Source organism: Scyliorhinus torazame, chromosome 18 (assembly GCF_047496885.1).
Source record: "Scyliorhinus torazame isolate Kashiwa2021f chromosome 18, sScyTor2.1, whole genome shotgun sequence".
In the NCBI taxonomy this organism is placed as follows: Eukaryota; Metazoa; Chordata; class Chondrichthyes; order Carcharhiniformes; family Scyliorhinidae; genus Scyliorhinus; species Scyliorhinus torazame.
The window spans coordinates 121769306-121785621 of record NC_092724.1 but is presented as its reverse complement, the minus strand read 5'-3'; the positions used below and the strand labels follow the sequence as shown (position 1 = coordinate 121785621).

The following is a 16316-nucleotide window of genomic DNA, read 5'->3' as shown; positions in this document are numbered from 1 at the left end:
GTCATCAATGTTAATAGCTTTGGAATTGTTTATGAACACAAAGCAAACAGGCAGGTCAAAACTGCTGTGAAATAGTTAAAAATGAGTCATATTTCCTATTTCTCACACTTCCCAGGGCACTGGATGTACATTAATAACAACGTTACTGCTAAGATATCTGAAGGATATGGTCAGTTTGTAATTTCTTGTAAAGTAATTGATGTTTTTTTCCCCCCAAGTCAGAATCATGTGCGACTTGGGAGGGGAATTTGCAGGTGGTGGTGTTCCCATATGTCTACTTTCCTTGTTCTTCAAGATGGTAGAGCTCAGGGGTTTGGGAGCTGGTGACAAAAAACACTCGGCAAATTGTTGCAGTGTACTTTGCAAACGCTGCAGGACTGCTGCCACTGTACACCACTGTGATGTTTAAGATGCCAATCAAGGAAAAAACTTTGTCCTCTATGGTGTCGAGCTGCACTCAGCCACGCAATTGGAGTGTTCCATTGTATTCTTGATTTGTGCCTTGTAGATGGTGGACAGGCTTTGTTGGGGGGCAGGAGGGGGTGAGGTCAGGAGATGAATTACTCACCACATAATATGTTGTGGCTATAGTTTTCACATGGCTGGTCCACTTAAATCTGGTCAATGGTAACCCCAAGAATGTTGATGGTGAAGGATTCAGCAATGGTAGTGCTGTTAAGTGTCATGGGGGAGATGGTTAGACTTTCTCTTGTTGGAGTTGGTCATTGCTTGAGTGGTGTGGATGTTACTTGCTACTTGTAAGCTAAAGCCTAAACGTTCTCCAGGTCCTGCTGCATATGGCTATGTACAACTTCATTATCCGAGAAGATGCAAATGAAACTGAATGCTATACAATCATCAGAAAACATCCCCCCTCCTAACCTCATGTTGGAGGGACGGTCATTGTTAAAGCAGCTGAAGATGGTTTGGCCGAGGAGATTGCCCTGAGGAACTCTTGCAGTGATGTGGACTGGGAAGATTGGCCTCCAACAATCGCAACCATCTTCCTTTGTGCCAGGTATGTCTACAGTCACTGATCTCCCTGATTTACATTGACTTCCATTTTACTGAGGCTTCTTGCTGCTACGCTGAGCCACGATATCAAGGACGGTTGCATTCACCTCCTGGAATTGGGGTCTTTTGTCCATGCTTGGACTAAGGTTGTAATGAGTTCTGGAGTGGAGGGGCTCCGTCAGAGCCCAAATTATACATTGATGAGTGTCATGATATCCAGATCAGGATATCATGATGCAATCACACATACACTGATGGACAGGTACTTGGACCAACCAACACACACACAACATCGCAGCCAATCACCAGTGAGAGCACATGCACTATAAAACAGGGAACACCACAGTTCCCGCTCATTCTACCAGGAGATAGCTCAGAGCACAAGGCTCACAGCGTGCCACTCAGACATACACCATGTGCTGAGTGCCTCATCAAGATGGCGATAGGGCTGGGTCCACAGGTTAGCTGGTGAAGCACGAACCTAAGCCAGCAGTTAATAGTTGTCATTGTTTAAGACAATAAAACAGAGTTGTACCATCTACAGCCGTGTTGGATCATTTGTGCATCGGAACTCCCAACACGACAATGAGCAGGTTATTAGTGTTACTGGATAGTACTGTGCACAATACCTTCCACCGATTTGCTGGTGATCGGGCGGTAATTGGTTGCATCAGATGTGTCTGTCTTTTTCAGGACAGGAGGTGCCTGGGCAGTTTTGCACTTTGTTCGGTAGATTCCAGTGATGTAGATGTGCCAGAAGTGCTTGTCTCGGGGTGTGGCTAGATCTTGAATACAAGTCATCATCAGTACCAAAGCTGAGATTTTGTCAGGACCCATACACAGCCTTCCCTGTTTCCAGTGTTATGAGCCATTTCCTGATATCGCATGGAGTGAATTGAATTGGCTGAAAACTGGCATCTGTGAAATTGGGTCATCAGGAGGCTGAGCAGGATTATCCACTTGGCAATCCTGGTTTAAGATGGCTGCAAAAATGCTTTAGTTTTTGTTGCACTGCTGGGTTTCAACATCAATGAGGATGGGGATGTTAATGGAGTCTCCTCCTCCAGATAGTTTAATTTTTCATCACCATTCACGACTGGGTGCGCAAGACTGCAGAACTCTGATCTGATTGGTTGTGAGATTGCTTAGCTCTGCCTATGCCGTGCTATTCCCGCTGTCTAACATGCATGTAGTCCTCTGGTTTCACCAGGAAAGCACCCTATTTTACGGTCTGGCTGGCACTGTTCCTGGCATTCTCTCTTGCGCCATTCCACTTTTAATGCTTGGGATTCTTGAATTTTGTTCTGATGTTTTGGGATTGGATCCTGAAATCCATGTTTATTATTTGGGCGGCACAGTGGTTAGGACTGCTGCCTCACAGCGGCAGGGACCCGGTTTTGATTCCGACCTCGGGTGACTGTGTGGAGTTTGTACGTTTTCCCCATGTGTGTGGGTTTCCTCATGTGCATGAATTAGCCATGCTAAATTGCCCCTTCATGTCCATCGGTTAGGTGGGGTTACGGGTATAGGGTGGGGAATTGGTCCTGGGAGGGTTGGTGCAGACTTGATGGGCCGAATGATCTCTTTCTGCACTCTAGGAATCCTATGATTATTGATTCACTGATGGTTTCTGGTGAATTCTATTTTATGATTTTTTCAGTACTTTGTATTGTTATTACTTTTTCCAAAGGACCAAATCCCTACGGCCTGTCCATATGCAGTTGTATCAGCCTTTCACCATTTCTTTTTTATTTAAAAAAAGACTAGTACTGAGATGTTAAAGTGCACATTTGTCATATTACTTGTGGTGAAGTGAGTGAAAGGGAACATTAGTTTGTTCCTTTCCCCTGAGATAGAATGGAGGTATTTTAACTTGATGTTCGACCAAGTGCTCAGAGAATTCATTACAAGTGCAGCTTACCATTACGTGCTGACACAGTACTGGGGTGGGGGGGGGAAACTGTGACCTCTACATCTTGGATTGAATGTTCATTTACACTGCTGGGTCATTTAGCTCTTTTTAAAAATCATTTTCTGGCACAGTTACTCCTGTTCTTGTTCATACCAGTTTGCCTCTATGTCTCGGGCTTCTGGATGAGCAGTCCGTGGAGCTGGGGAGCAAGCTCATTTTCTGTTCACAGCAGGCAATCCTGCCAAAAAGGCCAGAGGTATTGAATCACTCTCGCCGTTTGAAAGCGGATGATAGAACACTTAACCAGTTGCAAGTTGTTCTAAATAAATTCTTCACTGCCCAATGTGGGAGTATAGCACGTGTAGAATCATCAAATGCAGTGCAGAAGGGGACCATTTGGCCCATCGAGTATGAGCCAGCTCTCTACAAGAACTGTTCAGTTCGTCCTACTCCCCTGCCCTTTCATAGAATCGCAGAATTTACAGGGCAAAAGGAGGCTATTCGGCCCATTGAGTGCACACCGGCCCTTGAAAGAGCACCCCACTTCAGCCCACGCCTCCACCCTATCCCCGTAACCCAGTAATCCCACCTAACCAGGACACTTGAGGGGCAATTTAGCGTGGCCAATCCACCTAACCTTTGGACTGTGGGAGGAAGCGGGAGCACCCGGAGGAAACCCACACAGACACTGGGAGAAAGTGCAAACTCCACACAGTCACGCAAGGCCGGAATCGGACCCAGGTCGCTGGCGCTGTGAGGCAGCAGTGCTAACCACTGTGCTACCGTACTGCCCTCCGACAGTGTATTCCAGAGCCCGACCACTTGCTGCATTTAAAATAATACCACCTTGGTTCTTTTACCAAGCACCATAAATTTGTGTCCTCCAGTTCTTAACCCTGCCACCAAAGTGAACAAACAGTTTCTCCCCATCTTCTCCTTCCAGGCACCTCATGATTTTGAACACTTTCATCAAGTGTCCTCTCGACCTTTTCTTCCCGAAGGAGAACCCCCCCGGCTTTCCAATCTGCCCTAATAACTGAAGTCTCTCGTTACTGGAACTATTCTTATGAATCTTTTCAGTACTCTCTCCGAAGCTTGCCAGGCTCAGAATTGCTCAGAATACTTCAGTAGAGGCTAAGCGATTTTTATTAAAGATCACCATCACGCAGGATTTGACAGCCCAGCCGTGTCACCGAGTCGGGTGCGACGAGGCCATTCGACAGTGCCCTGCAGCCCCATTGACCTTCTCACGAACGTGCATCATTTCTCTGCATTGAATTTCATCTGTTACCTGTCTGTCCATCGCTCTAACCTATGTTCTCTTAAAGTCTTATCACTATCCTCCGAATTCACAACACTTCCAAATCTGCAAATTTTGAAAATTGTACCCTGTACACGCAGGTCGGTAATATACATCAAGAAAAGCAGTGGTCCTTGTACTGACCCCTGGGGAATATGACGGTGTACATTTCACAGTCCATAAAATGACTATTTACCACTATACCACTCTGCTGTTTGCTGCCTTCAGTCAACTTTGTATCCTTGCTGCTGCTGTCCCTTTGCTGATGCACCCATAGAATCCTTACAGTGCAGAAGGGGGCCATTTGGTCCATCGAGTCTGCACCGACCCTTCAAAAGAGCACACTACCCATGTCCATTCCCCTGTTCACCCTGCCCTATCCCCGTAATCCCATGACCTAACCTGCACATCCCTGGACACTAAGGGGAAATTTAGCATGGTCAATCCACCTAACCTGCACATCTTTGGACTGTGAGGAAACCGGAGCACCCAAAGCAAAACCTAGACACAGACACTGGGAGAATGTACAAACTCCACCTGGACAGTGACCCAAGGCCAGACTTGAACCCAGGTCCCTGGCAATGTGAAGTAGCAGTGCTAACTACTGTGTCACTGTGCCACCGTGCCGCATTTTGTAACACGTTATCAGGTGCCTTTCGGTAGCTCATGTGCCCCAAATCAACCACATTCCCTCATCAATCCTCTTTGCTTTAATAAATCCATGTTGGCTTTCCAAACTGTATCTACCCTTGTCAAAGTGACTTTTAATTTTGACCTGGATTACCATTTCTAAAAGCTTTCCCACCATTGAAGTGAAACTAATTGATTTTGCTTGTAGTTGCTAGGTTTAACCTATTTTGAGCTATTCCCTAGTCCTGAAGAGGAGAAAAAAAATTATTTCACAGGGTGACGCTGGCCAGGCCAGCATTTTATTTCCCATCCCTGGAGTGGAGGAAATTGGCTGGCACCCCTGCAAATTCTGACCTTGTTTCACTTTATCATTTGATGGATCCAGTCATACATAGAAAATAGAAGCAGAAGGAGGCTATTCGGTCCTTCGAGCCTCAACTTCTTTATGTGGTAGCGAATAGATTCACCACTCTCTGGGTAAAGAAATTTCTCCTCACCTCAGTCCTATGACCCCTAGTTCTGAACCCCCCCCCCCCCCAACCATTGGGAACATTCTTTCTAAATCCACCCTGTCTAATCATGTTCGAATTTTATAAGTTTCTATGAGATTCCCTCTCCGTCTTCTAAACTCTTCTAAACTCCAATGGATATAATCCTAACCGGCTTAGTCTCGCCTCATATTACAGCCCTGCCATCTCCGGAATCAGCCTGGTAAACCTTCGCTGAACTCCCTCCATTGCAAGAACATCCTTCCTCAGATAAGAACACCAAAACTGCACACAATACTCCAGGTGTGGCCTCACCAATGCCCTATACAATTACAGTAAAACATCCCTGTTCCTATACTCTAATCCTCTTGCTGTGAAGGCCAACATACCATTTGCCTCTTTAGTGCTGGCTATACCTGTGTGCTTACTTTCAGCGACTAATGCATGAGGACACGGGGGTCTCGCTGAGTACCCATCTCTCTCAATTTACACCCATTCAAATAATTATCTGCTGTCCTATTTTTGCTACCAAAACGGATAGTCTTTCATTTATCCACATTATATTATCACTCCAGCATGGTGGCGCAGTAGTTAGCACTGCTGCCTCACGGCGCTGAGGTCCCAGGTTCGATCCTGGCTCTGGGTCACTGTCCGTCTGGGGTTTGCGCATTCTCCCTGTGTTTGCGTGGGGTTTGTCCTCACAACCCAAAGATGTGTAGGGTAGGTGGATAGGCCACACTAAATTGCCCCTTAATTAGAAAAAAATAATTGGGTACTCTAAATTTATAAAAAGAAAAGGAAAAAGATATTATACTGCCCACTCACTTGGCCTGTCCAAATCCCACTGAGGCATCTATGCATCCTCACAGCTCACACTCCCATCCAACTTTGCATCATCTGCAAATTTGGAGATAATTTGTAGTTCCCTCGTCCAAATCATTCATGTATAATCTGAACATTTGGGGTTCCAGCACAGATCCGTTTGGTACCAAACTAGTCACTGCCTGCCAATTGGAAAAAGACCCATTCATTCCAACTTTTTGCTTCCTATCTGCAAATCAACTTTCTATCCATCTCAAGATGCCACCCACAATCCCTTGCACTTTAACTTTACATAGTAATCTGCTATGTGAGACCTTGTTGAAAGTCTTCCAAAAGTCTAAATAAACCACAACGACCGGTTCTCCCTGGTCAACTCTAGTAGTTACATCTTCAAAGAATTCTAGTAGAATTGTCAATCAAGGGGCGGAATTCCCCTCCCCCACGCCGGGTGGGAGAATCGCCGCCACGCCGTCCCGACACCCGCACACTATTTCTCTCCCACCCCCCCCCCCCCCCCACCCAAGCCAGCGCCGCGAGAATCACGCCTGGCCGCTCGGAGAATCGGCACTCGCCGTTTCCAATTCACCGGCCCGGAGCAGCCGCCCCAACACGACAGGTTCCCGCTGGCGCCGGCCACACCTGGTCGCTGCCGGCGGGAACTGCGCGGGAACGCTAGGGGGGGGCGACCTGTTGGGGGGGGGGGCGGCTCTTCTTGCGGGGCGGCCTCCGGAAGGACGGCAGGTGACGTCATTTCCGCGGCGCCGCTTTTTACGCGGCGCCAAGGCCCAGCGCTCGTAAAATACGCGACGCTGCTCCTAGCCCCCCGGGGGCGGGAGAATAGGGGGCTGGGAGCTGGCTCCGATGCGGGAGTGAAACTCTCCGGTTTTCACTCTGGCTTCGGGACTTTGTCTCCATTTCGGAGAATCGCGCCCATGATTTCACGTTTGTAAATTCATGCTGCTTTGTCTGATTACACCACTGCTTTCCAAATGCTATGCTATGAAATCCTTGACAATGGACTCTCACAACTTCCCTACTACTGACCTTAGGCTCACTGGTCTATAGTTCCCTGTTTTCTCTCTAGCTTCCTTTTTGAGTAGCGGGTTATATTAACTACCTTCCAATCTGCAGGAACCATTCCAGAGTCCAAAGAATTTTGGAAAATGACTACCAATGGATCTACTATTTCTAGGGCCACTTCCTTAAGTACTCTGGGTGTAGATTATCAGGCTGTGGAGATTTATCCGCCTTCAATCCTATTAATTTCTCCAAAATCATTTCTCTACTAATGCTAATTTCCATCAGCTTCTCACTAAAACTAGCATTACTTAGAACGTCTGGTACATTATTCATGTCTTCCTTTGTAAAGACAGAAGCAAAGTACAAATTTAGTTCCTCAGCTATTTCTTTATTCCCCGTTATGAATTCCGCCATTTTTGACTGCAAGGGGCCTACATTAGTTTTTATCAATCTTTTTCTCTTTAAAAAAAAAATATATATAAAAATTTATTTTCCCAATTTAGCGTGGCCAATCCACCTACCCTGCACTGTTTTTTGGGTTGTGGGGGTGAGACCCATGCAGACACTGGGCGAATGTGCAAAAACCACACGGACAGTGATCCAGGGCCGGGATGAAACCTGGGTCCTCGGTGCTGTGAGGCAGCAGTGCTAACCACTGTGCTACCATGCTGCCCCTTTTTCTCTTTGCACATCTGTAGAAACTTTTACAGTCAGTTTTTATGTTCCCTACTAGCTTACTTTCAAATTGTATTTTCCCCTCCTTAATCCCTTGGTCTGCTTCTGAATTTTAAGCTGTTTCCACTGCTCAGGTCTATTGCTTTTTGTATGCCTCTTCTTTGAATCTAATACTATCTCTAATTTCCCTTGTAACCCATGGTTTGGCCACAGTTCTCTTTCTACTCTTACTCCAAATAGGAATAAACTACTTTTGCAGTTCACCTATTCATTCCTTGAATGCCTGCTGTTGCCTGTCGACTGTCCTTCCTTTCAGTGATGTTTCCCAGTCCATCATAGCCAACTGATGTCTCATATAATCAGTATTGCCTTCATCAAGATTCAGGACCCTAGTCTCAGGATCAATTTCCTCACTATCCACGTTGATGAAGAATTCTATCATATTATGGTCACTCATTCCCAAAGGTTTTCTCACATCTAGATTGCCAACTAATCCTTTCTCATTGCACAACACCCAGTCCAGGATGGCCTGTTCCCTTGTTGGTTCCTCAGTGTAGTGGTCCAGAAAACCATCCTGTATATACTCCAGAAATTATTCCTGTTCTGTGACTAATTTGACTTGCCTAATGTATATGCAGATTAAATGTCACCCATAATCTCAGATGCTCCTTTATCTCATATGCAACTCTGATTTCCTGTCTAATGCTATTTCCAACATTACCACTGCAGTTTGGTGGTCTGTATACCATCCCTATGAATGTTTTTTGCCCTTTGATGTTTCTTAACTCAACCCATACAAATTCCACATTATCTGTAATATCTTTCCTCAATATTGTATCAATATCTTTTTTTAAATCAAGTCATTGGGACTTATCAATTTTAGGGACAGCTTAGCACCTCCACTTCATCAATTTCTAACCTATCCAGTATCTCAATTACCTCTGTCGTTGCTATAACTTTTGACGACAACTTCCTTGACAAAGTACTCATTTAGTACTTCAGCCATGCCCTCGTGCCTTTTGGTCCCTAATCAGCCCCACCCCTCTTGTTGCCTTTTTACTATTTATAAACCTGTAGAAAACTTTTGGATTTACTGTGATAATTGTCTGTCTCTCTTCATACTCTCTTCTTTCTTAGTTCCCTTTTCACTGCTTTTCTGAACTGTTTTTTATCAGCCAGGCACTCGGTTATCATCCTGACATTTGTCATAGAACAAAGAACAGTACTGCACAGGAACAGGCCCTTCGGCCCTCCAAGCCTGCGCTGATCATTGATGCCTGTCTAAACTAAAACCTCTGCTTCAGGGATCTGTGTCCATCTATTCCCACCCTACTCGTGCATTTCTCAAGATGCCTCTTTAACGTCACTATCGTACCTGCTTCCACCACCTCCCCTGGCAGTGAGTTCCAGGTACCCATCACCCCCTGTGTAAAAAAAACAAAACATCGCCTCTAATTTTGCCCCTCTCACCTTAAACCTATGTCCCCATATAATTGACTTTATCACTCTGGGGGGAAAAGCTTCTGGCTATCCACTCTATCCATGCCACTCATAATTTTGTAAACGTCTGTCAGGTCGCCCTCAACCTCCATCATTCCAGTGAAAACAATCCGAGTTTGTCTAACCTCTCCTCATAGCTAATACCCTCCAGACCAGGCAACATTCTGGTAAACCTCTTCTGTGCTCTCTCCAAAGCCTCCACATCCTGCTGGTAGTGAGGCGACCAGAACCGTGCGCAATATTCCAAGTGTGGCCTGACTAAGCTTCTGTACAGCTGCAGCATGATTTGCCAATTTTTATACTCAATGCCCCGACAGATGAAGGCCTATGCTCCCGTTCCCTGCTTCATCTCTCTTTATCTCTTTCATCATCCGAGGGGCTTAAAAGTATTAAGTCAGTTTAAAGTCTTTTGGCGTAATTTGTGCTTCCTGTATTTAAGAAATTATACTTTTTAAAAAGTTGATAGTGAATGTGATGTTTGACTGCAACAGGTTCATTATACATCCCGTTACCAGAGTGTGATGAACACATATTGACCTCCACACTGCATGCACAGGCTTCGGAGAAAGATAAATCTTTGACTTTCCCGACACTAAAATTGAAGAGTGGAGAAAACCTTCTCGATTTTGTTTTGGTGTTTTGTTCCTTCACAGAAAAATGTGATGCAGTATTTTATTAAACGTCAAAAGGCTCTACAGCTATTCTGTGTGTGCTTTAATCTCCCTATTCAAGAGTCAGCCTGCGTAGTTATTCAGAATTTATTTCAAGTGAAGGCTGCCCTGAATTCCCTTAATCTATATAAAAAAAAACAGGTGTGTTCCAATAACGCCGGCAGGAGTTTTTGTCTGTGTGAGGTCGGGCACAGGCTTGTCAGACCAATCAAAATATCTACTTTTTCACACATTGTTTATGTGTTGTAAGTCTATCAATAACTTTGCTCCTTGTTACTGTATCATGAAGCACTGGTCTGACACTGGGTTTCACTGGCTGAATTGCCGAATTGACTGGACAGATGTTTCTATTTTTATCAATGCACATTCATTTGAAAGAAGAGAGTGGTCTAATTTATAACCCAAAAACAAATCAGAGGAATTTCAAGACCTGTTTAAACATTCTCGATGCCCAGGCCCAGTTGAGTTTTTAAAACCCAAGCAGTATTGATGGGAAGAGGTACATGACAATGAATGGAACTGGAAACCCATCATTAGGGTCGCAAGGGTTCGGATTGTATTCTATTCCCCCATTTTAATGCGCCCTCAGCCATTCAACTTTTAAAAAATTCATTCGTGAGATGTGGGTGTCATAATATACACATCAGTACGATGGTGCAGAGACACACACTGACTGACACACTGCAAGACCAATCAACACGCACAACACAGCAGCCAATCACCAGTTAGGGCACGGTCACTATAAAGTTAGAGGGCACTAGTTTTCCCGCTCATTCAGGATGCAACATCTGAGACAGACCGAGTCCGCGGTCAGTAGCACAAACATCCACCATGTGCTAGCAGTATAGACTGGTCAGGTTAGGCATAGGTCTTCAATCAATCTAATATAGTGTTGACCCACAGTGCAAGTATGTTCAACAGCTCTTAGTTCAATAAAATAGAGTTGTACTATTACAAGTGGTGGTAGCCTGTCTATGTTCCTGCTAAGGTAAACGCAGTCTCCACAGGTCCAGAGTACCCAACACATCAGTGGGAGTCACTGGCTGGGCCAGCATTTATTGTCCATCCAGAGGGCATGTAACTTTCAACCACATTGTTGTGAATCTGCAGTCCTATGTAGACCAGACCAGGTAAGGACGACAGATTTCCCAAAGGATATTAGTGAACCAGATGGGTTTTTACAACAGTTGACAATGGTTTCATGGTCATCTTTAGACTTTTAATTCCAGATTGTTTTTCAGATTTCACTATCTGCCATGGCAGGATTCAAACCCAGGACCCCAGAGCATGACTCCGGATTACTAATCCCGCAACATTACCACTACGCCACTGCCTCCTCTTAAACTGCTGATTAGCAATAAAATAAATTAAAGATGACAAGTGACAGTGAGCGTGCCAAAGGAACTTTCCCTTGGCACGGATTTTATTCATTAAACAGAGTCTTAAGTGTGAATCCGCTCACCTTGTGATAATGTTTGCTGGCAAAGTGGGGTTGAAACTTTATTTGGATGATTGTACACGAGTGATGATTGTTACTGGTGGCCAGTTTTACATACTATCGGATATTTTCTTTCCATTCGTGGACATGTAAATTGGTTGGAATGTAAAACTGGCTTCCGATTAATTAACTGTCATAGATTTTGGGCCATTGCCCCAAGCTGACTTGCTTCCTCAACACATCAAACTACTTAACTAGCTTAACTACTCGGGTCCTCACAAACTCATGACACTTAAATGAACTTCCATAATTAGCAAGAGAAGAAGCAGGTGAGGAAAATGTGGTTTGATTTCCACTTGAGACAATAGTTTCTCAGTTCAATGAGCAGTGGGTCTGGTGACCTCTTCATATGGTTATTGTTGCAAAATGAGCCAAAAGTGGCACATTCTCTTTGGCTCAGAGTGATCTTGCTTTTGGTGAGGGGTAATGTACGTTAACAATAATGTTCAAAGGAACCGGAGTATGTAAATGTTGAGAGATTATCGCAGGGTTATGTTGATCATTTAGTTTGTGATTTTTGCAGAATCTCTACTCTGTGTTTCTGCTACACTTTCTCGTTGGACTAGGACATAGGACTGTACAGCACAGTACAGGCCCTTCAGCCCACGATGTTGTGCCAAACTAGTCAAAGCTAGGAACTGCCCCGTGGCAATTCCTGGCCCTGGTCTTGCAACGCATCCATGTTGTTTAGTAGTTCCATGGATTACACTTTTTTTCTCTCTCACTTTACTCCACTGATTAAAAAAAATATATAATAATTTAGAGTTATTTTTCCAATTAAGGGTCAATTTACCATGGCCAATTGGATGGGACCCAAGAGGGTCCGTTCCATCCAGCACAATTTAGCACCCCGGACTTGTTCAATTTCTCAGGGGAGGGGGACAGCGAAAACCCCCTGGTTCTTAGGGTCTTCGGTTATGGTTTGGAAGACCCTCTGTCCCAACTCTTCCTTTGGGCACCTCTGCCACCATCTCGGACCTGTTTCCGGAGTTAATTTCAGGGCCTTCCAATGACCAGGTGACGGGGGCGGAGCAGGCATCTGTACCACCGCCTCCCACTGGCCCGGGACCCCGGGAGGAGCCTGAGGAGATCCCGCCTGTCGATCATCCCGGTGGCAGGATCAAGGCAGCCCCTGAGTTGGTTGGTGGGCTCGTGTCGCCCGCCGCACTCCGTGTGGTGGAGGATTCGGGCTCGGAGGGCGACTGTCCGAAGGCTGTCAGCCGCCCAGTGTCGGAAGGGCAGTGTGCACATGAGGCGCTCTGTAGCGGGGTGCGGGTCTCACTCATGCCTGACACCGTGTCGCCACTCGCCCCTCTGGGAGACTCCCGGAATTTGGCACATCATAATTGAAGGTTCTTTTATTTTTCTGCCTCCGTAGATAGTTCAGGCAGTGTCCTATTAGGCCCCCCCTCCACCAACACCCCGATTCCCTCCCTCTCCACCACCCTCATTTCCCCTCTCTCTTCCCCCACCCCCCCACCCTTCCTTTCCCTTCTGTTTGTACAGAGGCGAGGGTATCTGGCCTCTCCAGTGCAAGGTTTAGTGCTTGCACCATTTGTTTTTTGTAGAAATGTGTTGTGAACTGTTTTAATAATCAGAGTATCCACCCACCCCTCTCCACGTACATTGGTACTGAGGGGAGGGTACCCTGTTTCTCCAACACAAAATTAGTGTGGCCAATCCACCTACCCTGTACAGATTTGCATTGTGGGGGCGAAACCCACACAAACACGGGGAGAATGTGCAAACTCCACATGGACAGTGACCCAGAGCCGGGATCGAACCTGGGATCTCGGCGCCGTGAGGCGGCAGCGCTAACCACTGCGCCACTGTGCTGCCTCTGATTTTTTTATTAATTCATGGGATGTGGGCGTCGTTGACTAGACCAGCATTTATTGCCCATCCCTAATTACCCTTGAACTCGGGGGCTTGCCAGGCCATTTCAAAGAGCATTTTAAGATTCAACCACATTGCTGTGGATCTGGAGTCACATACAGGCCACACCAGGGAAGGACAGCTGAATTTCTTCCCGAAAGGACATTAGTGAACCAGATGGATTTTTAATGGCAATCAACAATGGTCATCATTGCACGTTTAATTGCAGATTTTTATTGGATTTAAATTTCACCATCTGTAGTGGTGGGATTCTACCCAGAGAAATACCCTGGATTTCTGGTGCAGCTTTGAGTTCCACCGTGGCAGATGGCAAAACCTAAATCCACTAGAAATCTGGAATTAAAAGTCTCATGAGGACCATGAAACCATTGTCAATTGTTGTAAAAAATCAATCTGGTATATTAATGTTATTTAGGGAGCAAACCTGTCATCCTTATCTGGTCTAGCCCACATGGTGACTCCAGACCCATAGCAATGTAGTTGACTCTTAAATCGCTACTCCATTCGAGAGCAATTAGGGATGGACAATAAATGCTGCTTCAGCCAGTGAAGCACACATCCCATGAATAACTAAAAAAGTTAATTTTACAACCGAGATTGATAGATTTTTGTTACCAGCGATATTAAGGGATATATAACACGGCACAGTGGTTAGCATTGCTGCCTCAGAGCATCAGGAACCTGGGCTCAATTCTGGCCTTGGGTGACTGTGTGGAGTTTGCACTTTCACCCCGTGTCTGTGTGGGTTTCCTCCGCAGTCCAAAGATGTGCAGGTTAGGTGGATTGGCCATTCTAAATTATTCCATGGTGTCCAGGGACCTACGGGTTAGGTGGGGTTACGGGATAGGGCAGGGGCGTGGGCTTAGGTAGGGTGCTCTTTCGGAGGGTCGGTGCAGACTCGACGTGCCGAACGACCTCCTTCAGCACATGGAATTCTATGGTTTTATGGAATTCCACATGTGACAAAGGCAGGCATAAAGATAGGCCACAGATCAGCAATGATCTTGTTGAATGGTAGAGTAGGCTTGAGGTGATTAATGGTCTACTGTTATTCCGAGAATCCACCACATGAAGTTTTCATTGCCTTTTTGAGTTATTGGTGAACAATTGATCTCAGATTTTCATTTGATTTAAAAATGTTAAATGTGCAACAATGAAGAGTATGCTTCCAAGCCAATATCCTTCTGTAATCTCAAAATCAGGAAAAATGACTTTTGAATATGCATCCTAAATGTTTTACTGCACCTGAACATCTAATCAGCGGTTTTCTGGCTGGAATGAGGCAGACTGAAGGAACAAGTCTATCGTTGGAGCAGAATTAATGACCTTGTTGCTGGGCCTTGTACTAAATGTTGTCCAACCTGACGTTGAGGTATAGGACCCAAGTCATGAGCCGACCACTTTGATATCAATTAAACCGTATTATACTGTTAAAGGAATGATTTTCATTTGAACATTTATCAGATGGGCTTCTTAAATCCTCGTCTAAACCTGTGAAGAAGAAAAATAGACCATTAAGTTGGAATAAATGATGGTGATGGTTGTGACGCGCCCTCGAATGAACTTTTGATGGGTGTGTAGATTTTGATTAATGGCCCCTCTAGTATCAGTAAAACTTAATGAGTAAAATGCAATGCACCACTATTTATTGGGAAAGTAACAACCAAAACAATTCGGCAATTTGTAACGATGTAACAATTTGCAACCAAGTTACCTGTGGTGATATGCATCACTGTATATACACAAGGGGTTAATGTAAATACACTACAACTAAGTAACCACTAGAGGGAGCACCAGATATGTAATGACATGCAGACATACAGCCAACGGGTCATTACAACAGGGCACAACCAATGGATAATCAGGACACCCAGAGGTGGCATTACTCAAGGGGGCACTTCACAACCCATATAAAAGGACAGGGCACACGTGCTCTGCCTCTTTCCACAGACAGACATCTAGAGAGTACATCAGGGTTGATCAGCAGCATCACACCCCAGCACGTGGCTTAGAGCAGGCTGGTAAAGATAGACTGAGTTATTACAGCTAGATTAGCAGAAAGTCGAACTCGTTTATGAACTGTTAATAGTTCAATAAACACGTTGAACTCATTTCATAGTCTGGAGCTTCCTTTGTCAAAGCATTCATCAAGGAAGCAGCTTATGCTACACGAAACAGCATAACACAACATTACCAACCCCCACTTTGCTTTTAGTGTCACAAAAAAACTAGCTTGCCATCTAAATCGCTGTGAGCTTCAGGAAATTGTTGCATTTGAGCTGCTAAAATGACTTAAACTTGCCACAGATAGCCAGGGCTTGTATTTAACAATGCGTGGATCCTTTTAATGATCAGATTTATGTTCCTGCTGGGCAGCATGGTGGTGCAGTGGTTAGCATTGCTGTCTCGCGGCGCTGAGGACCCAGGTTCGATCCTGGCCCCGGGTCGCTCCATATGAGGTTTGCACATTCTCCCCGTGTTTGCGTGGGTCTCATCCCCACAACCCAAAGATGTGCAGGGTAGGTGAATTGGTTACGCTAAATTGCCCCATAATTGGGGAGAAAAATAATTGGGTACTCCAAATTTGGGGAAAAAAAGATTTATGTTCCTGCATTGCCTCTGAACCGCTAACATTTGAGATCCGTTAGAGGCCAATTGTTTGGAGAAATTGCTGTTCTTTGGTAACTGCTTGGAATTCCTGGCTCCTAATATTAAGGGGAGAGTGCATTCCAAAGATCAGAAGAAACAATTGGAAACGGTTATGACTTTCTTCGTCTTTTTAAAAAGGATATACATGAGGTAAACAGGGCAGTATTTTCCTGGCAGCCTCCTCACAACCAATTCTGAGGGCACTTCCAATATAGTTTTTGTGCCAGTCCCACTGCTGCCT

The 16316-nt window shown here is 45.2% G+C and overlaps 1 protein-coding gene across 1 annotated transcript in view; it reads left to right on the top strand.

Moving 5' to 3' along the window:
• Positions 1 to 16316, top strand: part of usp43a (ubiquitin specific peptidase 43a) — a 601867-nt gene that overhangs the window by 74602 nt on the left and 510949 nt on the right. The window lies entirely within an intron of this gene.